The sequence below is a fragment of the Microtus pennsylvanicus genome, chromosome 11 (assembly GCF_037038515.1).
Source record: "Microtus pennsylvanicus isolate mMicPen1 chromosome 11, mMicPen1.hap1, whole genome shotgun sequence".
Classification (NCBI taxonomy): domain Eukaryota; kingdom Metazoa; phylum Chordata; class Mammalia; order Rodentia; family Cricetidae; genus Microtus; species Microtus pennsylvanicus.
Window position 1 is genome coordinate 34565442 of NC_134589.1, and position 26137 is coordinate 34591578.

The window sequence follows — 26137 nt, forward strand, 5'->3', positions numbered from 1 at the left end:
GATGCTGATAACTCCTCCTAGGGAGTGTGGAGGGCTGACTGATGTAATGGAGCTATGAATAAAGTGCTATTCAGGGCACTGGGGAGAGGGAGAGACATTAATTTCGTTAGGGAGGGTAAAGGAAAGTCCTCTAAAGAGACATTTGATCTGCTCTTTGGACTGAGTCACCAGGCAAATAGCTTTTTTCTTTTCCGGGACTGGAGATCAAACTCAGAGCCTTGAACAGTCTGAACCCCTGAGCACTGTACGGCTGAGCTCTTCCTACTTCCTTATTATTGGTATTAATATGATTTATTTGTTTTAAATATTAAAGAAGTGTCTCCAGGTTTGGTAGATAGTTGCACTGAGATAGATTCTAGGTGATTGGGTCCTTTAAAGACACTGGGTGCCCCCAGCAAGGGAAGCTGGGCTATGGTGGTAATCCGGGAGCACTTGGCAAAACGAAGGAAATTCTCTAGGTTTATATACAGGTAGGGATCTCGGGGGTCAAAGAGGCAGGGTTTCTGAGATCAGTAGGTCAGTGAAGACCACCAGATAGGATGTAAGGGAGTAAGTACTATAGGCAGCTGATTTGATTGTCCCAACCTACCTTGGGGCCATTAATGTTAGGAACTTCAAAGTTTAGGGAATGTATATAAGGCATACTGCTTGGTTGGTCCCGTCTACAGTAACACAGACTGACCTTGAACTCAGAGACGTTTCTATGCAGCATCCTGAGTGCTGGGATTACAGGTGTAACCCACCATGCTCTGCTTATTTTTTATTTTTTATTATTATTATTATTTTTTTTGGTTTTTCGAGACAGGGTTTCTCTGTGGTTTTGGAGCCTGTCCTGGAACTAGCTCTTGTAGACCAGGCTGGTCTCGAACTCACAGAGATCCGCCTGCCTCTGCCTCCCAAGTGCTGGGATTAAAGGCGTGCGCCACCACCGCCCGGCTTTTATTTTTTTTTTAATTTGGGATTTTTGTTTGTTTTGAGAAAGATTTCTTTACGTAGCCTTAGCTGTCCTAGAACTCATTATGTACTTCAGGCTCGCCTTGAACTCACAGAGATCTGCGGGGCCTCAGATACCTGCTCCCCCCACCTCAGTGCTGGGATAAAGACGCGCACCACCAATCTATGTTTATTTGGATTTTTAGGACAGGAGATCACTCTTTAGCCCAGGCTAGCCTTGAATGTGCAGCCACCCTACTGACCCAGTCTTCTGGGTTGCTAGGACTGAGGAGGGTGTCAAGTCTTGGATTTTTGACCTTAAAGTCTTGGATTTTTGACCTTAAAGAATGAGGAAGGGGCCAGGTGGTGGTGGCGCACGCCTTTAATCCCAGCACTCAGGAGGCAGAGGCAGGTGGATCTCTGTGAGTTCCAGACCAGCCTGGTCTACAAGAGCTAGTTCCAGGACTGGCTCCAAAGCCACAGAGAAACCCTGTCTCGAAAAAAAAAAAAAAAAAAAGAATGAGGAAGGGAAGCTGGGTGTGGTGTTACACACCTTTAATCGGGGCACTCAGGAGGCAGAGGCGGACGAATATCTAAATTCGTGGCCAGCCTGGTCAAAACAAAACGATACAGTAAGTGGTTGGGATTATAACTCAGTTGGCAGAGTGTTTGCCCAGCACCATATAAACAAGGCAGGTTGACACACACCTGGCGTCTAGCACTTGGGAAGTAGAGGCAGGAGGATCAGGAGTTGAAGGACACAGCCTGGGTTACCTGAGTTCCTGTCTCAAAAGAAAGAAGGAAGGAAGGAAGAGCGGAGGAGGAAGACAGTGCTGTCACGGAGTTTACACTTTCGAGCTAGGTGGGACAGAAAACTAAGTGAACAAGATGACTTCAGGGGTCTCTTAGTAGGAAGCACATAAGCTGGGTATGACAGTGCCTGAGGGTCAGGGAACGAGTAAGACTGGGTGCTCTGGAGATCCCTCTCTCGGGAGCACTGCCCCGAGACCCACATGTTCAGGAGGCAGGTTTCTTAGGCAAAGTGTTCTGGGTAGAGGAACAATGAAATCAGACACAACAGACTACGGTTTGAATATATCTCAGAAAGTCAGAAAGAGAATTATGATCTCTGGTGAACGGAAACTTTCTGTCGTTCTCTAAACAATAGCCTAGCAACTGTTTATATAGCATTGGGTGTAAATGAGACATAAGTAAAGTACTTGAGCGGATGTGCCCAGGGATGTGAGCATCTACATCTGCAGGAATTGGAGCCGACGTGGAGGGGGGCTGGAGCCAATCTCAGTGGGTTTCAAGGGATGGCCTCATGAACATCCTACAAGACAAGGCCTGGATATTGGAGAATGGAAAGGACCAGCCTGACTTGTTCAGGGGGAGTAAAGGACAGATCCCGGAGGGCCAGAGGGGTCAGCAGGCCCCGTAGTACCCGCACTCGGGAGGCAGAAGCGGGAGGGTCATCTGTAGTTCAAGGCCATCCTCAGCTATAGAGGCTAGCTTGGCTTACAAGAGACCTGTATCAAAAAAGCAAATCCAAATGGGGGCTGGTGGGGAGGGGGACAAATTAGAGCAAAGCATAATAACACACATGTATTAAAACGTTACTATCGTTGGGTGGTGGTGGCGCACGCCTTTAATCCCAGCACTCGGGAGGCAGAGACAGGCGGATCTCTGGGAGTTCGAGGCCAGCCTGGTCTACAAGAGCTAGTTCCAGGACAGGCTCCAAAGCTACAGAGAAACCCTATCTCAAAAAAAAAAAAATAAAAAAAATAAAAAATTAAAAAATAAAATAAAATGTTACAATGTAGCCAGGTGGCAGTATAGCATACCTTTAAGAGGCAGAGGCAGGTGGATCTCTGTGAGCTTGAGGCCCACCTGGTCGACAGAGTGAGTTTCAGGACCACCAGAGCTATTACACAGAGAAATTCTGCTGTGGGGTAATGTTCTTGGGGGAAGGGGGACTCACAACTGCCTACAGCTCCAGCTACAGGCAATGGAACACCTTCTTTTGGCCTCCGCCAGCACCACATGTACGTGGTGGTGCATGTGCATACAGTTATACACACTAAAAAAAAAAACCAGCCGGGCGGTGGTGGCGCACGCCTTTAATCCCAGCACTCGGGAGGCAGGGGGATCTCTGTGAGTTCGAGACCAGCCTGGTCTACAAGAGCTAGTTCCAGGACAGGCTCCAGAACCACAGAGAAACCCTGCCTCGAAAAACCAAAAAAAACAAACAAAACAAAACAAAACAAAACAAAAAAACAGTTAGTAGAAGTTTCAGAGTTAATCATGTAGACAAATGAGAACATATATCTTTGGTCTGCAGAAGGCAGAGCTCCTATAAAAATATGGCTAAGGCTGATCATCCCCCATCCGCACATTTTTTGAAATGCCACTCTAAATATCATATTGTTTCCCTTATTATTTTATTCAATATCTCTGTGGATTAAGTGTACTGGATTATAGAAGCAAACAAAACAACAAAAAAGAAGAAAGAAAACCAAGTACAGCTACTTCTTTAATCTCTCGCTACAATTTCTCTTTCTACTTTTGTAAAACAAACAAAACCAAGGTGGAATTAGAAAACTGAGCCCCAAAAGTTGTCCTTATACATACATACATACACACACACACACAGAACACACAGAGCAAAATATGTACGCTGTAAAAATCGACCTTGAAAAATGAAAAGAGAAGACAGCCACGGTGGCACACGCCTTTAATCCCAGCATTCCAGAGGCAGAGGCACGCGGGTCTCTGTGAGTCAAGGCTAGTCTGATCTATGTACGGAGTTTTCGTCTCAAAAAACAAAACAAACAAATAAATATAAAAAGAGAAAACAAAAACAAAAAACAAAAAGTGACTTTGTTCACAGCAATAGCAGCACACATGTGGCAAAGTGGGGACACAGGATTGATAATCAAAGCTAACGGCAAAGAATGGGTGAAGGCTTTGGGGATGAATAAACTTGGCTTGGCTCCACACACTCTCTGAGATAGCCAACCTGATGATATGCCTGTGAGACCAGGAACCTTTCGAACTTTTATTGCCACAGTTGTTGTTGTTGTTCTTCTTCTTTTTCTTCTTTCCTTTCTTCCTTTCTTTCCTTTTTTGTTTGTTTGTTTGTTTGAGACAGGGTTTCTCCATCTAATGGTCCTAGCTGTCCCAGAACCAGCTCTTGTAGACCAGGCTGGCCTCACAGAGATCGGCCTGACTCTGCTTCCCGAGTGCTGGGATTACAGGCACGTCCCACCACCGCCCAGCTTCTTTTTTTAAACAGAGTCTTTTGGCTCTGAGTACATTTGTTGCTGTCTTTTCTACACATCGCTTCATTTCTGTTGCTGCCCTCGGGATAAATATCTGTCTAGTCCATTGGCCCTTGCTTCTTTCCTCTCTATAGGTTCTCAGAACACATTCTCGTCAAGCAGGAAATGGTGCTCAAGCCAGTGAGGAAACCTAATGAGGGCCAGAGAAGCTGTTTGGGTTTACAGAGGAGAAGCAACTTCTAGCATATAGGCCAATTCCCCCCTCCCCCCGCTGCCCCTTCTTTGTTTCTGTTCTACTCACAAAGCTTGGCCCCTTAGCCTGGGAGGAGGCATGATCTGGCTTAATCTTTTTTTTTTTTTTTTTTTTTTTTTTTGCTGGCAGGCTGATTCTATTGTTTTCCAGCGGGTGGTTCTTGTTGCCTCTTCAATTGCCTGCAATCACACAGCACACCTGCAGGGGTCCTCAGAGCACCCCACACTAGGCAGGTCTTCTTTAGCTAATGTTATCTTTTATTTAAACAGAAAACAGTAGCATTCAATTTTGTTACATAACATACCAGAATCCTAGGGTGTACAGGATCTACTGTTAGGAAGTCGGGGATGTGTAGATACAAATATATTCACTAATACAATATTGCAGAAATGTAACAGATTTGATTTTCTAGTTTTTTTGTTTGTTTGTTTTTTTTGTTTCTCAGGCAGGGTTTCTCTGTATAACAGTCCTGGCTATCCTGGACAACTCATTTTTCAGACCAGGCTGGCTGGCCTTGAACTCACTGAGATCTGCCCGCCTCTACCTCTCCACCGCCCAGCTGATTTTTCTGGTTCTTTATTTGAAACTTGAGAGTTGGAAGGGACTTCAGAAACCATCTTATTTCAGCCTCCTTATTTATTTTCACAGTAATAGGAATTGATTCTAGAACCTCAAGCATAGCAGGCAAGAGGCCTGTGAGTCCCATCTCCAGCCCCTTATTTCGGGCTGTGGGAACTAAGGCCTAAGGACACAAAGTAATTTATCCAGGAGGTAGCCTGGGCTGGTAATCAAATCTGAAGAATTTAATATACGTCCTTAAAGCTTAAACCTTTCAAGTTTGTGATTAATTAGCTGAAGGCTTTTTGCACCCAGAATTTAGACTTCTCAAAGTAGTCAACTGTAAACAATGACAGTATTCTAACACCGAAACTGATACCTACCAGCGACCATGAGACAGTTTTGGTTTTACTAACTTTGGGACTGCATTTATACCTAACCATGTGATGTCCATTAACTGAAGACAACTTGGTTGATTGAATGTACATTAGAAACAGCTGGGTGAAGTTCCAGGTGACATTTTGAGTTACTTGGGGATCTACCCAAACACCATACTGGATTTATGCAATAATTACTGCAGGGCATGAGACAGAAGTTACCTGGGCCTCCTGCAGCACCTCACAGCCAGAAACGTACTTTTTTTCACCTAAACTAGGCAGGCTAGGAACTGGCTACTCAGTTGAGCATGACCTTGAACTTCTGATCCTTTTTCTGGCTCCACTTCCCAAGCACTTGCTTGATAAGGCATGGACTACCCTGCCCAACTACCATGTATTTTCTTCTTTCTAAAATGTCAATGAAAACATGTTTTTGCCCCCATGCCATGCAGAACCCCAGTGGAAAGGCTAGACCTGCTCTATCCTGTCTCTGGTAGGAATTCTTTATCAAATTGACCTGTTTTCCTGCTGGAAGACTCTGCCCCACTCCACCCACCTGGTACCTCCCTGGATTTCCCGACTGTCAGGAGTTTATTTTTTAACCTTCGCTTCCCTGAAAAGCACCACCCCACTGACCCAGAATGCCGACTTCTCCTCTTTGGTCAGTTTGACCATTCTTATTCTACTTTCTGGTTATGTTAAGCGACCTCATTAACTTCTGAAGACCCTGGAAAACCTATTGCTATAGGGCACCCCAATTCCTCTAAAGTCCTTCTGCATGCTCTTCCACCCCCAGTACTGGGATTGAACGCAGGGCCTGGCGCACACCAGACCGTCCTTTTCTGGTTTTATCTGGTCGGAATGACTAGCAGGGCAGAGAGAATTGTCTCTCTGCTTCTGAGTAGGGCATGGGTGGGCCTGCTGAGACTGCTCCTATCTTATTAAATCCACTTGCCTTGAAGTCTGAGGGCCACTTCTGGTAACTTAGGCTCTGGGTCAGGAATTAAAAGCGAAGGGAGGAAGGAATTACTATCTAGGTTTTCCAAGAAGTACTGTAAATCCCAAGTCCCATCGTAGCCCCGGGTCCTAGGAATCGCAGTAAACCCAAACAGCCTCCAGTCTCAGAGAACTCACCCATCCCAATCCTCTCTCCTCCCAGCCCCGCCCGCTAGCTGCCCGGACTGGCGGGACCAGGACCTCGCCACACTCCTCGCACGCGCGCCCCACCAGGGCAGAGGGGCGGGTGGGGGTTGGGGGCGGGAGGCAGGGGAAGCAGGGGCGGAGTTCCGTCCTCCGCTGATTGGCTCCTCGCTGATGGGCTGCGGCCGTGCCGGACCAACCGGTGGCGTGTTGCTATGTGCTGAGCTGATGGGATAGGCGCGGGGGCGCGTCTGTCACCCGGCAAGCCCCCGGCCCGGACTCGGAGGGATGCGGAGCGGCAGTGGCGGCGGCGGTGGCGGAGACTGTGGCTTTAAGAGCGCACAGGGAGCGCCAGAGTCAGCCGTGCAGTCCTTCGTCGCCAAGCACTCCGGAGCAGCCGAGCCTGGCGCTGGCGGGACCGGGCAGCCTGCCGCCAGGTAAAGGGATCGCTGGCCGGTTGCGCGTGGGCGTGGGGCGCTGTCCGCGCGGGTTCGAGCTGCTCGCCTTGGAGACGGTCTGGCTCCCGCACAGCACGCAGCCCAGCTCGGTTGGGGCGATGCTGGGGAGGTCCCTCGGGATCTCCCCAAGGGTTCTCGGGGCGTCAGGGGCGGGGAGCGGGCTGCGGCGGCCACGTGACCGGTTTGTTTACAAACACTGGCGCGCGCTCCGAGTTCGGGGCTTGGGGAAGACCGCGAGCTGACTGGCGATGGTGGAGACCGCAGGTCTGGGCGCTGCCGCTTCCCTTGTTTGGCTTGATTTCCCCCGCGGGTGGCACACGGTGACACGGGCTGTGTGGTCTGTGTCTCCACCGAGACACTTGGGTCTGGGGCACACGGCCCTCAAAAGTCCCCGGAGTGCTACGCCAGCCCCAGGCCGAGGGAACCGCAGCGAGTTCCTGCCTGGACGCTTCCCGGCACCTCCCCAGCGGCCTTGCCAAGGGGTGGGCGCGAACTCTGCTGCCAGACCCGCTGCGGGGGCCTCTGCGGAGGGTTCTTCCCCGGAGCTGGCTCCTGTCTCTCCCTGCTTCAAGTTTCACCTGCTTGCTTGCTGACTCTTTTCGGGTGATTTTCCTGAAAGAGTGGGGGCACACCACAATACTCGCGTCTTGTGACTGGCACTAAGGAGGGGGACCACGCCTGCTTCTTTGGACCCCTTCTGCAAACAACTGCCTGCCACCTCTTGACCTCACTTTTACCCACCGTTTTTAGAAAGCTGAGTGAGCATCCCCCGGTTTACCCAACCTTCCACAGTCCGGCCTGGAAATGGCAAATTGGTCTGCTCAGGAGCTCTGCTGGGTGTTTGTTTTTTGCCTCTTTGTTGATTTATTTGTTATTGCCACGTTGGAGTGTCTTTGAGCTACCGAGTTGGAAAGGCTTAGGGCTAACAAGGGCCCTAGCTACTAGTCTTTTGTCCTGTCGTTCTAGCAAGATGGGCTCTGCCCAGAGCTTTGGACAAGACTAGGATTACTTTTCTGTATCCCATTTACAGAACATTAGAGACACAAAGGAATTACTGAAAATCTCAGGCTTGTAGCTCTGCGATAGTCTGGTTTGGGGGGTTCAGAATCTGATCAATAAGATGGGGTTCACACTTTCCCACCTTTTTGCCACACACTGCCATAGGCTTTACCTGAATCCAGCCAACTTTCTTTGCTTTTAATGCTGATAGTTTTACCTTCAAGGAAGTTTCATTCTTTTTAAATATTTTTTTTAATTCTGTAGTTTACAAAATAATGACTTTATTATGCCATTTTCATACATATGTATCTTTGTGCCTGGTTCATACTCAGCTATGACAGTTCCCCCATTTTTGTCCTGCGCTGTGAAATGAGTGGCAGTGAGTTCTTTACACTGCCTAGCATCGGGAGAGCTGGGTAAACTTCACTTTGACTTCTACGATCTGCTCCCCACTTCATGACAGGGTCAAAATGGGATGGAGTGGGGGCCTGGGCTCATGCCCTGCCTCAGTTGGGCTCTGCCTTACCAGTTTAGAATTCAGTAACACCATTTCTTGGATCTTATCTCTCTGCTTGAATTAGGGTAGGGATGGAAAATAAACTGCTAGCAATAGTGGTGTACGACTAAGTCCTGAACTCTTGGAGGTAGAGGCAGGGGGATCACTAAGGCTAGCCTGGTCTGTGTAAAGGGATTCCAGGCTAGACGGGGCTATGTAAGGAGATGCTCTTGTCTCAGAAAATAAACAAAAACCTTTCGGTTCTTTAGAACCACGATTTTCAAACTTTGGATCCACAGTAAGGAACATGTGCACTGGCCAGCTATTGAAAGAAGTTTTGGGAAGTGGTAACTATTACCCACAGTACCTGCAGTATGCCGGGATGTTTGTTTTCCCGCTTCATTAGAGAAAAATCAACTGGTGGTCATGACTCATTAATTTGATTTCCTAACCAAATGGGTCATGACCTCAGTTTGAGAAACATTGGTTTAGGGCGGAGGTCCTCTAGCCTGAATGCACGAGGGCTAGAGTAGGGTTTGGAAATACAGTGGTTAAAAGAAATGCTTATGTGTGTCTGTGTAATTCCTATACGTTAAACATACATATGCATATGTATAGCGTGTTAATTACTCCTCTCATACTACAGCCCAGGCTGGCCTGGAACACCCTGAATAGCCCCAGCCTCAGCCTCCATAGTGTAGAGATTACAGGCATTAGGCCCCACACACCTGTTTAGAGTTGCTAGTTGGGGGTGCCGCGTGGCCTGTTGGAGGATAATACAGGTAGCTGATTAGAAACCATGGTCTCCCGGGAGTTGATAGCAGTGCACACGGAGAATGGATACGAAGTGCAAAGTCAGGAAGCTGTCCCACACTTGGGTGCAAGCTTTCAGATCACTCAGCTCCTAGCTGTCGCCCTTTGAAAGGGGCCCTGGCATGGTGGCTACACCTTTGGTTCCACCACTCAGGGGGCAGAGGCAGTCAGATCTCTTGTTCTGCATCATAGCTTGTTCCAGAGCCACTGGCACTATAGAGTGGGACCATGCTCAAAAGCTTAGGTAGACAGGTGCCCTGCTCCACTCCAGCTCCCGGGAAGCTGTTGCTCCTGGCTCTGTAGCACTGGGTGCTTCTGAGTGCGTGGGGGGATGGAGATGTGAGCGGTGCTGACGCTGACGAGCTGCTGTGCTCTTCACAGATTGTGTGCGGTTTTTCGTTGTCATAATGATGTTAATGGTTTTGAGGCAGCCGGTGCCTGGGGGGATTAACAACTGGCCAGCAGAAGAAAGGATTGATTTTGTTTTGTGTCTGGCTGGTATTCCAGACTGTATAGCCCGAGGGAAAGGCAGGCGGTGACTTTATTTTGATTTGGGGGTTTGGGGGTGGGTGGGTGGGCGGAATCAGGGACTTGTCTATCATCAGATGTTAATAAGAGACTAAAGTTCCCACCTCTCTTGCCTAGTCAGCTGTCTCTTTGGATTGCATGGGCACAGTGTGTGCAGGTGGGTCTTCTTAGTCATTCGGTTCCTGATGCTTTTACCTCTGCCTTTAAGCACAGATGTACAGAAACACGCCGGTGGAGCTGTACAGTCAGTTTCTTTTACTTTGTCCAAACAGGTTGGTGGAAGAGGTTTCTTTGAATTAAAGCTGCAGTTTAGCTTTACAAAGGACACTTAATTATCCAAATTCAGATTCTCCTCTGGTCCTTCTTGGCAACAAAGTGCCTTCCAGGAGAGAGTTCACTGGGAGATTGTTTAAATTAACTTTAATAACGCTCCATTTGGCCTAGCTGCGCATATTCAGCGTATCCAGTTTTGAGCACAGAGAAAACATGAAAGCAAGAGTGGCAAGGGCCAACAAGTCTTAGGAAAAGCAGAGGGGAAGCCTTTCTCCGGGTCTCCAAACCACTGGGTCCTCTTGACAGGTACAAAGCATCATCTTGATGGAGAGGTCACCAGTGCCCTCCTGCCTGCCTGCCTGCCTGCCCGCCAAAGGTATTTTGTTAGGGCTGACAGGTTTTTGGTGATGTTCTCCATAACAAAAGGTGCTGTCTGCTTGGGTCTGTAAAAGATTGCATCTCCCTGAATTTCCCTGTGGGCTGCAGCAATTTCTTCCTCATGCTCATCAGCAGGGTGCAGCTCTGTGTGTCCTCCCCCGGTTTGCCCCACCTTATCACCTGCCTTTCTGCCCTCATTTCTGCTGCAACTATTTGGGCCTTTCTGAAACATGCCATGCTCACAAGCTGTCTTCAGAAGACTCGCTATGTGCCCAGGCTGGCTTTGCCCTCCTGGTCCTCAAGCCTCTACCACTGACTGCTGGGATTAGAGGTGTGCGTCACCACACCCAATTTAAGCCTTTTTTCCCCCTTCTGGGTCACAGCAATTTCTTTTCAAAGATTTATTTCACTTGTATGAGTTTTGTCTGCATGTATTTATGGTGCCAGGTTAGAAGAGAGTATCATTCTCTGGAACTGGAGTTCTGATGGTTATGGGCCACCATGTGGGTCAGCCTCTACAAGAGCAACAAGAGACATAATCTCTAACTTTGCTTGTTCTTGTTTGCCTTGTCTTTTTTCTTTTTTATTTCGAGACAGGGTTTGTCTGTAGCTTTGGAGCCTGTCCTGGAACTAGCTCTTGTAGGTGAGGCTGGCCTTGAACCACAGTACTGCCTGCCTCTGCTGGGATTAAAGGTGTGCACCACCACCATTCAGCTTGTTTGTTTTTTCTACTGTTCCTTTCCTTTCCCAGGTGAAATCCTGCCCCTCCCTGACTGGTTACCAGCAGCTGCTCTTTGCCCAAAGGCTTTTTTAATCCCTTAACTTTGTTTTGACAGGGTCTCTCCTGTCTGAAGCTGGTCTTGAAATTTCTGTCTGGCCTCTTTCTCCCTAATGGTGTAATTACAGGCCGAATTCTGCGTCTTGCCGGTCTCCCAGTGTCATGCATGCTAAGCTACATCCCCAGCCTCCAACTTTATTATTTTTAAAATCCATTTACTTTCATGCGAAAATTTATTGTTTACTTGTTTATTGGAATGGAATATTGAGCATCAATTCCCTGCTGACAATACTTGGCATTCAGCAGGTACTGGATAAATAAATACCTGTTGGTTAAAAGCGTAATGCCCAAAGAAGCCAGCCAAGCTTTAAGCTTTAATCTCTATAGAGCAGGAAACCTTTTGGAGGCAGGTTTTTCTTTGTTGCCTTGCATGGCCTCCAGCTAACAGATCCACTAGCCTCTGCTTCCCAAGTGCTGGGATTAAAGGTGTGCAACTATTTCTAGGAGAATACGAGAATGAGGAATTTTTTTTTTTGTCTCTTGTAATGAAGATAGTATTTTCTGATTTTCTTTCACACCTTGCATTTTCCACAATTCTTTTTATTCCTTTATTCCATTTATAGGTTGCCAGTCTCTGAAAGCGCCACGGTCGCTCATTGTTAATAAACATCTCTTGCCTCTTGCACTGACCTCACTCTGGTCCTCCCTCGTTGGGTTTTCTTTTTTTTTCTCTGACATGCATTAGCATTTCTATCGGTAATCACACATTTCATTAAAACCAGCAGGCCCTACAGTGGAGCTGAGGGCCTGGCTTCGGAACCAGAAAGAACTGGATAATTAGCTCTGTGACCTTGGGCAATCTACAATTCTCTAAATCTTTGGTCCTTATTTGTAAAATGGGACTAATAATAGTTGCCATCACTCAGGATTTATGAGAGGATTAAGTGAGAGAATGCAGGGGAAACCAGGCCTAGAGCTTGGCACCTAGGAAGCACTCAGGGCCTGCTATTAATAACAGCATAATAGTATGGGGTGGACTCACTCCTGGCTGGCAGGAGTCCATTCCCAGTCAACTGATCTGGCAGTGAGTGGTGGGCAACTACCAAGTCTTCATTTATATTAAGTAAATAAAGGTCAAAACCAGACGCCGGACAGAGCTAGAATGGAAATTATACTGGAGATAAGGTCTCATTATGTAGCACTGGCTGGCCTGGAACCTGCTGTGTAGAGCCAGCCTCAAGATCACAGATCCACCTGCCTCTGCCTCCTGAGTGCTGGGCTTAAAGCTGTTCACCACCACATCTGGCTGGAATACAATTTAGAGATCATCAGATTGTATACAGACTGCTGTTCAACTCTTTTCTTCTTCTGGATCTTGAGATGGGGTCTTGCTGTACTCGGGCTGTCTGGGAGCTTACTAGCTCCAGCTGGCTACTTTTACAGTAGCTTCCTATTGAAGACTTAGTGTCTTTGGAAGAAGGAATATTGGAAGCTTTAGAAAAGGCATACTGTGAGCTGGGTGGTGGACAAGGAGGAAGGATTAGGTGGGTCTCTGAGTTCAAGGCCAGCCTGGTCTACAGAGTGAGTTCCTGGATAGCCAGAGCTACTTAGAGAAAGCCTATGTTGAAACAATAAAACCCAGAGATATAATATACCACCATAAACAAACAAACAAACAAACAAACACGCTGTCCACCTGTGGCCTTGATTAATCAAGCTGGGTTGTACTGAGACCCTCTTCTGTCTTTCTTCTCCAGGAGCGCTTTCCCTGAGTGCCTTGCTTTCACAGAAAACACAGGAGAAGGAGCTTTATATAACTTGTTTCTGCAGTTCTCAGGATTTATATTGTTGAAAACTTGCTACAGCCTCCTATAATGTCTCCTTTAAGAAGTTGGAGGGAGAAATTCTTTTAGAACACAGTGCCAGGAAAAGCCTTGGCCCTCCAGAGGAACTGGTATGCTTTTTTGTCTTGAAAATTGGAAATTTATAACTGCTCATATTTCTCTTTTTGCTTTGACTGCCAGGAGGTACAGAGCCAAAAACTGTGGCTTGATTTAACTAACTCCATGGAGGCCTGCATCATCTTAATATTTTTTTTTCAGGGTTAACCTTATAATTTTTGTTTTATTTCTAATTTTATATGAATGACTTGTAACATTAGGTTCAAACTCGATATATGCTGGATTGGGAATTAAATCTATTGAGATAATTTTGTTTTAGAAATCTAAACCTTGAGGCTTAAGCAGCTCAGCGGGTGCCAGGAGGTAGAGACAGAAGCAGCGGTGACTTAGGGTAGCTGGAACTGATCACAGTGTTAGCGATGTATAAACTGGCTTGATGGTGCACTTCTGTAATCCAGTACTTGGAAAGTGGAGGCAGGTTGATCAACTAGTTCCTGGTCAGCCCAGGATCTGAGAAAAATCAAAGCCCCAAGTACAGATCATAGCTTCAGTTTCTCAGGTCAGAGTTCTTTCTATTCCTGCACATTTTAGAGGAGTACCCCCTTCTCACCTAGCCCCCAATTGCCCTAAGCAAAACACGCTTCCTTTTCCATGCCCGTGAATCTCTCCACTGTGGTGCAGTGTTGCCACCCGCATTTCTGTTGCATGGCTGTTCTGTCTTCCCAGCTATAGGGCAGCCCTTCCTTCTGGTCTTGAGAATGGGTTATGTCCAGGCAAGATTGCCAGCTCAGAAAGAAGCAGGCCTAGAGTTTTGCATGCTTCTGGCTGGGAAAGAGAGTAAGTTGATGTGAAAATGGCCAATGGGTACCAATGGGCTCAGCTCAGAGAGGGTCTCTGGGGGAAACGGCAGCTGAACTTTGTTGTATCAAATTGGCTTTATTTTGTTTTGGTTGGTTTAAATTTAGTTCTGGGAGACAGTAACTTCCTAATCATTGCAGGTTTGTTTTTCCAGTTCCTTTTGGGAATATAATACCTGGGGCTTGGGAGCTTAGCCTTGGCCACAACTACTGGTGAAGAACTTCTAACTTGGGCTGAAATGTAATCTTGGTGTTCTTTGTTTTGTTTTCATGGGTAATAATCATTACTCAGATAATAAGAGCTGGGGGAGATAAAGATGAGTTAAGACATGCACCTGTCCCCTCCAACCAGTGATGAAGGTATATGTATAAGTAAGCAGGGTACGAACTAGACAGGGAAAGAGGGGTGAGCACTTGGAGGTGAGCCTAAATAAAGAGGTTCTAAAGTGAGGGCAGAATATGCTCTGGAGTGCACATGGAGAGTGTGGGACCTCTGCCTGGGTTCCATTGCTGTGGTAAGGGACAACTTGATGGACATGAACTGTGACTCTGTTCTCAGGAATAGAAGGAAGTTGGAGAGCTTGGAACAGTGGCTCGTTGGCACACGCTTACTTGTCCTCAGTGGAAAACCTCTAGAGATATATTTATTCATCTCATTTTTCCATCCCCCCTCCCTCTACCTCATGTGGTCCAGGCGACTCTGAACTCCTGAATCTTCTGCCTTCACGTCCAAAGGCTGGGATTTGAAGATGTCTAGTTTCTTCAGGATTTCAGGAAAAGGTGGTCTGCACACCTAACTAAAGCCTCAGAACTAAAGACTCTTAGTAAGAGCGAAAGCCAGTTTGATCCTGTGCCTAGTCTGTCACCATCCCTTCTGGTTCCGGCTGTTCCCCCAGTCCTTTCCCTCCTGCTTCTCAGTTTTGTAAGGATTATTTTATGTGTGGACATTTTGTCTGTATGTCTGTCTGTGCTCTGTGTGTGCACCTGGTGCTGAAGAGGATGTTGGATCCCCTGAGATTGAAGTTACAGATGGTTGTGAAGCCATCATGTGGGTTCTGGGAATTGAACCCAGGGCCTCTGGAAGAGCAGCCAGTGCTCTTAACTGCTGAGCCATCTTTCCTTGTTAGCTATTTATTGTTGAAGTATTGAATCTGATAGTATTCCAGTGACATCTCAGGTCATTATATTATACATATTATATTCTAGCATATATTATAGGTATGTGTTGCAAACCTATAGTCCAAGCATTTGTAGGTCAGAGGATTGTTTTGATTCTGAAAGGCCAGCCTTACCTCACCCCAACCAATAATTTGTGTGTGTATATAAATTTATTATATTTTTGTGGTGCTGGGAATTGAACCCAAGGCCTTGTGCCTGGCAGGCAAGCATCCGTCGCTGAGCTATATTCCTCAGTCCAAGGATTAGACTTTCAAAGTTTTCCTTTGCATTTTGAAGCACTTCCCCATCCCTATTAGCTACATTACTATATCTATACATCTCTAGCCCTGTATTTCGGGGCAGCATCTTTCTTAGTAAGTTTCTCAGACTGACCTTGGCTGTGCTAGCCCACTGCTTAGCATGTAGATTCTTCCATTTAGCTTAAACTCTGGAGGACACAGGGACCAAGGCGACATCTCCCCAGACTTCTGATTTGAAAGGATCCATCCCAGTACTAAGGAAGGAGGAGCAGAAGGTGCTCGGATTCAAGGTCATCTCCAGCCACATCACTAGATTAAATCCTGCTCAGGCTGGCCTTGAACTTCCAACCTCTTGTCTCAGCCTCCCAAATGCTAGGGTTTCAGGCATGCACCCTCACACCCACCTAACTGAGCTTTCCAGGTTTGTACTTCATGTCCGGCTCTGGGATGACCCACAAACTAGTTTTGCAGGAGCTTCTTAAATGGAAAGGCTGAATTGGCAAAGTGCCTGTGAGTCTGTCCTGCAAGGAAAGCAGCTTTGTCTGTGAATAAGGTCTACCTGCCGTGCACGTACGAGAGGCACTGACGTCAGAGTCCTTCCCAGACTGGCCTCTCATTGTCTTAGGCATCCCTTCGATACTGTCTCTTACCTTTCTCGCTCTCAATTTTAAAAGTTCAATTTCTAGATTTTAGCTGTGGAAAGGCAGGGAGCTCAGCCACAGACAGTCTGAATCTAGAATGTGGGATTTATGAGAACTAGGGATAAAAGCGAGAAAGCACGCTGACAGCTGAACAGCAGAACGGTATTGGCAGGTCTGGGATGGATAGCTTGGAGTTAATTGGGGCCCAGCTGTGCCCTGGAGACCCATCCGAGAGAGAAATCAAGGTCGTGGCAGCGCCCGTAGTCCAAAAGACATTCATTAATCCAGCAGATAGTTGAGTTTGGGAAGCCCAGAAGCATCAGACAATCAACTGACAGAACTGGATAGTTCCTGAGCCTGAGTTCTGAGGGGAGGGGACCAGACTGGAGCTTGAAGGCAAAGGAGAATTCTGAAGAGAGGCCGTATCATTTCCTTTGAGGAGTAGGTAAGTTGGGGGTCACACTGGGTCTCCCTATTTAGCTAAGGCTGGCCTGGAGCTCACTTGCCTTGGCTAGCCTCAAGTGTACAGCAGTTTTCTTGCCTCTGCCTCTCGGTTTCTGGGATTCCAGACAAGACCACTGCTAGCCCGAGTCTCTTGTGGTCTAAAGCTGTGTTCTCAACAGAGCTTCTAAGTGTCTGTTTTCCATTATAGTTAAGTCTGGCCCTGTCTGGGGTGCTGTATGGGTACTGCTCCGGGTCAGGGAACATAGAATGGATGTTACTTGTTTTATTTTAACCAGGATTTCATCTGGAAGTGTAAAGGCTGACACTAAAGGGGGGCAGAGTTGGCCTGGAGGAAGAAAGGTGAATGGGCCCTCGCCTGAACTTAATAAAGGTGAAGCTGAGGGGTTCTCTGCCCGGCCTGAAAGGCCATGATCTGCAGTTTAGACTGCCTGTGAGTTCTGTGGGATCCCCTGGGAGAGGGTGCCTAGAACAGCCCAAGAGCTTCTAGGGTTCAGAAGGCACATACAGCCTGGGTAGGGTCATGTGGGAGCTCTCATGGGTATGGTGGAGAGGTGGAGGATGAAGGCTCAGGGAGGCAGAGACAGTGTTCCAGCAGGCAGGTAAATACACAGAGGGTCACGCTGCTCAGTGGGGCTATGACCTCACAGTGCTGAGTCTCAGTCACCATCTCCCAGTCCTGGTGACTTGGCCCCTCAAGAGTCAGTTGTTGGAGTAATGCCCAGAATTAGGTATAAGACTTGGGAGGGTCTGTAAGAGTGCAGGAGGGCAAGCAAGCACAGGAGAAGGTTTAAAACCACCAGCATGGTTCCCAGTTGTCCCCAGTTAACCAGGTTTCAGGGCTCCCTAGTGTGCTGAATGCGGAGTCCCAGAGAAACCACCGTGGAGGATGGGTCAGAAAACTGGACCTTTTCAGGCACTTTCATGCCTTGTGGGATAAATTCTATCTCAGAGAAAGACATTCTTTGTGGGCTGGGATAAGGGGCTTCCAGCTCTGCTTAGGGTTTGATTTGTGCTGGGTGTTGAGGGGTGAGCAGGTTTTTACAGGGCCCGGGAGGTAGATTAGAATGTGGCAAGTAACTGGAATAATTCGAAACAGTGTAGTAACTAGTTGACTTGGTCTGTTAGCCAGGCTTGGAGTGGAGTGGGGAGGCGATGAAAATTGGCTCAGGCTCTTGGTACCACCAGAGGCGTTCAGACTGTGCCCTGTAATCGGATAGGAAACTGGTACGGGTTTTGAAACACGAGAGAGATGTTCTCAAATTGTTTTAGAAGTAGAATTCTAGAATGAACTGGAGGCAGAAGAGCTGAGTCAGTAAGGAGGGACGGTAGCCCATGGTGAAAGGATGGGGCTCATAGTGCTACTGCCGAGGACTGCCACCGGTGAAGGAATTACAACCAGTTAGAGTGCTTGCCAGGCATGCCTGGCCCTGGGTGTGATTCCCAGCATCATAAAAAAAAACCCAGCTAATTAACCAAAACATACCAAAAAACAAAAACCTAAAAAGTTTAGGGGACCTGAACTAAGTAAAGGAAAAGAAGTTGCCTGCTTGGTCAGTGGGGTCTTTAAGGAGATGGAGGCTGAACATCTGCCTAGCGTGTAAAGCACTGGGTTCAATCCCTAGCACCTACCTGGTGGTTCACAACCATCTGTAGCTCCAGTTCTAGGGGATCCAGTGCCCTCTGAGCTCTGCAGGCCCCAGGCAGTCTGTGCACATATAAACACAAAGGCAAAACACTCGATACATAAACAAATCTAAACAAACTACTTACAAGGACGAGTGAGAAGACTCAGTGGTGCAAGCCTGGAGAACTGTGTTGTTCTTGTGCCCATGCAGGTGCTACAAGCATATATGTATACATCCATGTATACACATTTACATGATAATAAAGTTATGTTTTAAAAGTGCAGTACCTGCAGGGAGTTGAACCCAGGGCCTCATAGGTAGGTAAGTGCTTGTGTTGGTCCGAAAGAAAATGGCCCCCAAAGGGAGTGACACTATTAGGAGGTGTGGCATTGTTGGAGGAAGTATGTCACTGTAGGGTGGACTTTGAGGTCTCTTGCTCAAGCTTCCTCAGTGTGACTTTCAGTTGACTTCCTGAGCCTGCAAGGTGTAGCACTCTCAGCTCCAGCACTACGTCTGCCTGCACACCGCCATATTCCCCATCATGATGAAACTGTAAGTGAGCTGCCCCAATTAAATATTTTCCTTTGTAAGAGTTGCCATGGTCATGGTGTCTCTTCACAGCACTAGAAACCCTAAGATAGTGTTCTCCAGTGAGCTTCATCCCAGCCCATGGTGTCAACTTTGGTAAGCTTCATTTGAAGTGTCTTAAGAGTTTATCAGAAGTGCCTGTTAGAAAAGAGGTTAGCTGATCGTTGGTGGCACACGCCTTTTGGTGCGGGAGAATTGTCTGTAATCTGTCAATCATGTTATAAATAAATGCTGATTGGCCAGGCAGGAAATATAGGTGGAAAAAACCAGACAGGAAGTAAAAATGATGTAATGAGAACAGGAGAATTCTGGGAAGGAGGAAGTTGATTACTCCCACTCTTGCCCAGACCCAGAAGACAGAGGCAGACAGATCTTTTGTGAGTTCGAGGCCAGCCTGGGCTACAGAGTGAGTTCCAGGACAGGCTCCAAAAGCTACACAGAGAAACCCTGTCTCAAAAAAACAAAAAAGCTGGGTGGTGGTGACACACGCCTTTAATCCCAACACTTGGAAGGGCAGAGGCAGGTGGATCTCTGTGAGTTCGAGGCCAGCCTGGTCTACAAGCTCTAGTTCCAGGACAGGCACCAAAGCTACAGAGAAACCCTGTCTAGAAAAGCAAAAAAAAAAAAAAAGAATGCACAAGCTAAGTGTCTGGAGGCTGGGAGAACATCATGATGGAAGTGAGGCCTATATTTCTTTGTTTTCAAGAAAGAGGGTGTTGCTCAGGCTGACTGGAGCTTGCTCTATTGTTTAGGCCGCTCTTAGACTAGCAATCCTCCTGAGTGCTCTGGTTGTAGGCATGCACCACCTTGCCCAGCTCAGGTCCATAAAGCTTAGGGGGAAGGAGCTGCATGCCTCACTGCGGCCCAATAGTGTGAGCGGTGAATGAAGCATTAGCGCCTGCACCTCGCCTGTTACACTGGCCCGTATTTTTGTTACTCAGTCTTGATTGTGATTTATGATAATCGGGAAGCTTTGCGGGGAACTTCTGTGGCGTTAACACTGGGATCCAGCAAGGCTCTCAGCAATCTGAATTCTTGACCTGCTCTGCTTTGCCGACCTTCCTCCTCCCCACCCCCACATCCCCATTGAGCCATAGTTTATTTGTTCTAACAGAGGAATGCTCCAAGCAACATTTAAGATGATCACATGGTATGAACTCTTGTGATCTTGTTTCTGAAACGGGTCTCACTGTAGCCCAGGGTGGCTTAGAACTCACTGTGTAGGTTAGGGTAGCCCTGGACTGTGCTAGTCCTCTGGCCTCAGCCTGAGTGTTGGGTCACCATGCCTGGCTTATGCTGGGATTTTGTGTATTAGAATTCTCACTGTCTTCCCTGTCCTCAACAGGAAATTTTCAAAAATCTGTACACTAAATTCCAGAATACTTTTATAAACCCTGCACGTTGGGTATTTTCTTTTGCTTTCCCTGATGGTGAGGCGTGCAAAGACAGATTTGCATTTGAACTCCAGTAGTATAGCAGTTTCAAGAGCATTCATTTCAAGCTGGGCCTGACCTCCTTATCATACATGTACACATGTGGTGTATGTACTCCTATATTTTAAATTGTCTGTGTGTGTGTGTGTGTGTAAGTGTGTGCCATCATGGCAGGGAGCATGGTGCTGGAGAAGTAACTGAGCTGTATCCTGACCCACAAGCAAAGAGCAGGACACTGGAGGCCTGTCCTGAGGCTTCAAGCAAGCTTACCTCCACTGACAAACTTCCTCCAACAAGGCCATACCTCCTAATCCTCCTAATCCTTCTCAAATAATGCCACTCCTTGGTGACCAAGCTTTCAGATAGAAGCCTAAGGGGGAGCCATTCTTATTCAAACCATCCCAAAGCCCTAATTTTGCTATTTTGGAAAAAAATAAGATTGGTTTATTTTATGTGTGTGAATGCTTTGCTGTCCTGTATGTCTGTGCACCATGTGTGCCCGGTGTGTGTTAGAAGGCATCGGATTCTCTGGAACAGGAGTTAAATGGTGTGTGTCATCACGTGGGTGCTGGGAATAAAACCCATGTCCTCTGTAAGGGCACCAAGTGTTCTTCTGAACCATCTCTCTAGTGCAGCTCTTGGTTTTTTGTTTGTTTGTTTGTTTTAAATATATTTAAAACTTAGATTGTACATTTGAAAGAACATGCGTTTCCTCCTCCAAACATCCCCATTCCCCCCCTCTCTTCCTTTTAGAACTCTCCCCTAGCCCAGTGCAGACCTTTAATGCTAGCGCTCTGGAGGCAGCATTCTGGTCTACAGAGTGAGTTCCAGGACAGCCAGGGCTACACAGAAACTCTGTCTCAAACAAGAGTTCTTTCTAACTCTTTGTCTGCTCTCAGTTCCTTTACTTTCATGACCCATGTATATTTTCCAGTTTAATTCTAGATTCCTCATATGAGAGAGCTAACTTCTTTTTTCTTAATTTTACTACTTGATCCTAATTTTGTAACTATTTTAAATCCTAATTTTTTTTTGAGACATGATCTCATTCTGTAGACCAGAATGAGGTCCAACTCCTTCTACTTCTTCTTCTTTTTTTTTTTTTCGAGACAGGGTTTCTCTGTAGCTTTGGAGCCTGTCCTGGCACTAGCTCTTGTAGACCAGGCTGGCCTCGAACTCACAAAGATCCACCTGCCTCTGCCTCCCAAGTGCTGGGATTAAAGGCGTGCGCCACCACCGCCCAGCTTGGCACTAGCTCTTGTAGACCAGGCTGGCCTCGAACTCACAGAGATCCACCTGCCTCTGCCTCCCGAGTGCTGGGATTAAAGGTGTGCGCCACCACCGCCTGGCTTCCTTCTACTTCTTGAGTGTTGGGATTAAGGTACACTTACACACTACCAAAACTGGCCCTGTATACAATTTTGTAAGTTATCTTAAATCCATTTTGGAGCTGGGATTTGTGTAAGGAAATAACAGAAGCCACCAGATTTCAGCCAAGTGGCCTTACGTGTCTTCAGATAGTTTTTTGAATCATTTTCTATTTTGCAGTTGTAGACACAACTTGTAGTATTTGATCTTCTTGATAAGCAGACCCAGCTACTTCTGCCCCACGCCTATTGAAGGATGTTCAAGGGAGCCATTCTTTTTCCATACAGATGTGCTAGCAGATTTGAGCTTCCCCAGGTAAAGTGCTGCACTAAGCCATGCCTTACATTGCTCTGCCAACAGATGTGGCAGAGGCGCCATTCTGCGGCCACTCTGAATGGACTTTCTAAGACCGGCGTGCTCTGTGAACGTGCCGAATTGCAGGCCTTAGAAAATGAAGGTTGGTGGATGGAAAGTGCTTTATACTATAGGACAAGGTTCTACTTAAACGCTAAAACACAGAATTAGAGGGGCTGGAGTGATGGCTCAGTGGTTAAAGGTACTTTTCAGAAAACCTGGATTTGATTCCCAACATCCACATGATGACTCACAGCCAGTGGTAACTCCTGCCCAGGAGCTCCTACATCTTCTTCTGACCTCTGAGGGCATCGCACACACATGCAGATAAAATACTTATATGCATAACATTTTTTGTTTTGTTTTAATTTTTTTTCAAGACAAGGTTTCTCTGTGTAGCCTCAGCTGTCCTGATACTAGCTGTGTAAACCAGTCTGGCTTCGAACTCACAGACATCCTCCTGCCTCTGCCTCCCAGGTGCTGGGATTAAATGCTCCACTGCCTTCAAACATTTTTTTTTAGATGTAGAAACCACTAAATCAGGCTTGGGGTGGCCATGCAGACCTTTAATCCGAGCCCAACAGCAACAAGAAACTATTGAGTCACGATTTTAAAGAGAGAAGGAGCAGCGGTCCTTTAAGTGGCCTTTAATCCCAGAGGTGGCAGCAGGTGGAGCTCTGAGTTCAAGGCCAGCCTGGTCTGCAGTAGTTTCAGGACTGCCAGAGCTACACAGAGAAACCCTGTGTCAAACAGATAAGGAGTCCCGGATGTATGCCTGCTCAAGTCAAGACTCAACTCTATGTCCAGTCCAGGTTGTGATGGATGCTGGCTTTATTTCAGAAGGGGCAGGTCTTCTTGCTGCCTATGGATATCTATATAAGAGGTATCAATAAAATATGACAGACTTTTTTTTCTGTTGAGAAATTTTTGTATGGGGTTTTTCTGTTTTTTTTGAGGGGGGGGTTAAATTTGAGGCAAGGTCTTATTGTGTAGCCCTGGCTGGCCTGGAACTTGCAGTATAAACCAGCCTGACTCAAACTTGGAGTGGTCTTCCTGCAATGTCAGAATTGTAGGCCTGTGCCTTCACACCCGTCTCATGGCTGTCCTGGAATTCTCCCAATACCGTGAGTCAGCCAGGGGCACAGGAGCATTGGTGCCTTTGGTCCTGGGAGTGGGAACAATAATTCCTGTGCCCCTAGTTGGCGAGAGTGACCATTTGCCTGGTATTGCGTTAGAATACGTCTCTCACTCTATCGTGGGATTCGTCTCCTTCGGGATGAAGGCACTGTTACCTCCTTTTAGGCATTTTGCCCAGTGTGAGAAGAATCCAGACCGAATCCAAGTTTACCTGCCTCCAGGTGCTATGTTTTTTGCTATGTAGCCCAGACTGTCCTCAAACTCATGGCATCTTCCCGCCTTGCTTGCCAAAAGCCGGTTTTCCAGTACGGCCACTGGGACCTTAGTTGGCTTAAGTCAGAACGGACGAGTGAGGGCTTGGTCACGGGCTAGCGTAAGGCTGTAGCCAAGTGTAGCAGGAGTGTGGAAGTGTGGATGAGGGTGTGAGGATGGGGGGCTGGACCCACATACATGTTCAGGGTGTTTGTCCCACACGGCACCTTCTCCGTTTCGCTGGCCCCTAAGAATGGGGAGCCCTGGGCCGTCTCATTTCATTCTTAGGCGTCTCATGTTATTTGGAGTGGGGAGGTGTGAGGGTCAGCAAGTTGAGGCACTTACCAGATGTCACCCTGCTAGGAAGGACTAGAACTCATCTGGGACATTCTAGAGCGCACCTCTAGTCACCTTCTGCCTGCTCTACCTGAACAGCACAGGCACATGTTAGGGCCAGCTTCAGAGGCTGTTGTGGGATGCTGCCCGGCTTCTCAGGTTCCTTATTGCTTAGCTAAAGTCAGAGTACATGTCACTCTTCCTCCCCTTCACACCTGGGAGGTACAGTTTTGAATTTCAGTGGCTACTGTGACTCTCCGTGGGGAATAGCCTGTCAGTCAGGAGGGTTCCTCATGCCTTTGGCTCTCAAGATGGTATAGCTGGGGTCTTTGTTTTTAATCATAATATTTCACATTTTTCTTTCCATGGTGAGCATCATGAGCCAGCTAGGGGTGGTAGAAAGGCTTCCTTTAATTTCCACTGTTAGTTCACTTAAAAGGCTATTTAAATTGTACACACACCCTAAGGCTTTTGATTATTGTTGGAAATCAATTGGACTTTGCAAAAATGCTCAACAAGTTGGACTCTTATAATCTATGCACACGGTGGCACCATTAGCAGGGACCAAAGTTCAGAAATTAAAATGTGCCAAGTATGTGCCCATATATGTAATTCATTTCTCTTCAGGAACTTCAATGCATTTTCTTTATTGAGAATTAAGTCAAGCAATTTTTAAATTTATTTTATTTTACTTTTTTGACTTTTTTCCAGACAGGATATTTCTGTAGCCTTGGGTGTTCTGGAACTCCTCTCTGGCCTTGTCCTCAATTATATATCCACAAGTGTATGCATATATACACACCACACATACATACACATGTGCGCATACACACACAGAGATGGGATCAAAGGCATGCACCATACCAGACAGGGATTATTCTTAATTCATTTGAAATAGAAGACCCACTGTAATCGGGATCTTTCAGGTAGGGAGATTTGCCTTTAACCTGGGCCCCATCTAATGCTGGAAGCCTGTATAAGGACGTGGAAGAAGGAAGCTTTTGCTCTTCAGCTGCTGTTCTTACAGCAAGTCTGCTTGATGCTGGAGACCAGCGGAGGCTTCCAGCCTCTGATCAACTACTGGGTTCTCAGACTTTCTGTTGATAGACAACCATTATACTAGCTGGACTGCTGACTGCCTGTACTGCTCACTACCTGGACCAGCGTAATAAGTCCGTGTGTGTGTGTGTGTGTGTGTGTGTGTGTGTGTGTGCGTGCGTGTACTTGGACGAGCGTAATAAGTCCGCGCGCGCGCGCGCGAATGTGTGTGTGTGCGCGCGCGCGCTTGTGTGTACTTGGACAAGTGTAATAAGTCTGTGTGTGTGTGTGTGTGAGTGTGAGTGTGAATTCTGTTCCTCTAGAACCCTGACTTATACAAACTGGAAGAAAGCCAGGAGATTAGGTGGGTTTTTTGTTTGTTTGTTTTGTTTAGGGCCTGATATTCATCTTTGTTTTCCTACTTAGCCAGTGTTCTCTCTTACTAGATACAGAAAGCGTCTTGCCACTGCCTCATCATTCTTTGTTCCAGGACTTTTTTTTTTTAAGAGAGCATGTGTGAGAGTGTGTGTGAGTGTGTGTGAGCGTGTGTGTGTGCGCGCGCGCGTGTGCGTGTGTGTATGTGTGAGCGTGTGTGTGAGTGTGTGTGTGTGAGTGTGTGTGTGTGAGTGTGTGTGTGAGTGAGTGTGAGCGTGTGTGTGCGCGCGCGTGTGTATGTGTGAGCGTGTGTGTGTGAGAGTGTGAGTGTGAGTGTGTGTGAGCGTGTGTGTGTATGTGTGTGAGCGTGTGTGTGTGTGTGTGTGAGTGTGTGTGTGTGAGTGTGTGTGAGCGTGTGTGTGTGTGCGCGCGCGTGTGTATGTGTGAGCGTGTGTGTGTGAGAGTGTGAGTGTGAGTGTGTGTGAGCGTGTGTGTGTGTATGTGTGTGAGCGTGTGTGTGTGTGTGTGTGTGTGAGTGTGTGTGAGCGTGTGTGTGTGCGCGCGTGTGTGTATGTGTGAGCATGTGTGTGTGAGTGTGTGTGTGAGTGTGAGTGTGAGTGTGTGTGAGCGTGTGTGTGTGTGAGCGTGTGTGTGTGTGAGCGTGTGTGTGTGTATGTGTGTGAGCGTGTGTGTGTGTGTGTGTATGTGTGTGAGCGTGTGTGTGTGTGCAGCACTGAGGTCAGAGGCACTGGATCCTCCTAGGCTGGAGTTACGGGCTGCTGTGAGCCATTTGATGTGGGTTCTGGAAACCAGCTCTGCCAGTGCAGTGTGTGTTCTTCACCGCCCTCTCCAGCCCTCTCGTTTCACTAGTGTTCTCTCTCGCTCCCCTGCTCTAGGTCTTTCTAGCTGTCCTGACAGTTGAACATGGTTACATTTCTAATACTTTCTGTGTGTCTTGCCCACTCCCCGCCCCAACCCCCAGAGAGAAGTCCCTTCTATAGGATGCTTGTGAAATTACTAAAAAACAATAATGTAAGACACGATAGTGCACATCTTTAATCCCAGTGCTCTGGAGGCATTTTGG

General features: G+C 47.2%; 1 protein-coding gene across 1 annotated transcript in view; it reads left to right on the top strand.

The window, feature by feature from the left end:
• Positions 1-6791: 6791 nt before the first annotated feature.
• The window catches only part of Ypel2 (yippee like 2), a 58160-nt gene continuing 38814 nt past the window's right edge, over positions 6792-26137 (top strand). Inside the window, exon 1 of the mRNA XM_075991210.1 lies at positions 6792-6979. The gene's annotated coding sequence lies outside the window, so the exon portion shown is untranslated. The remainder of the gene's footprint in view (positions 6980-26137) is intronic.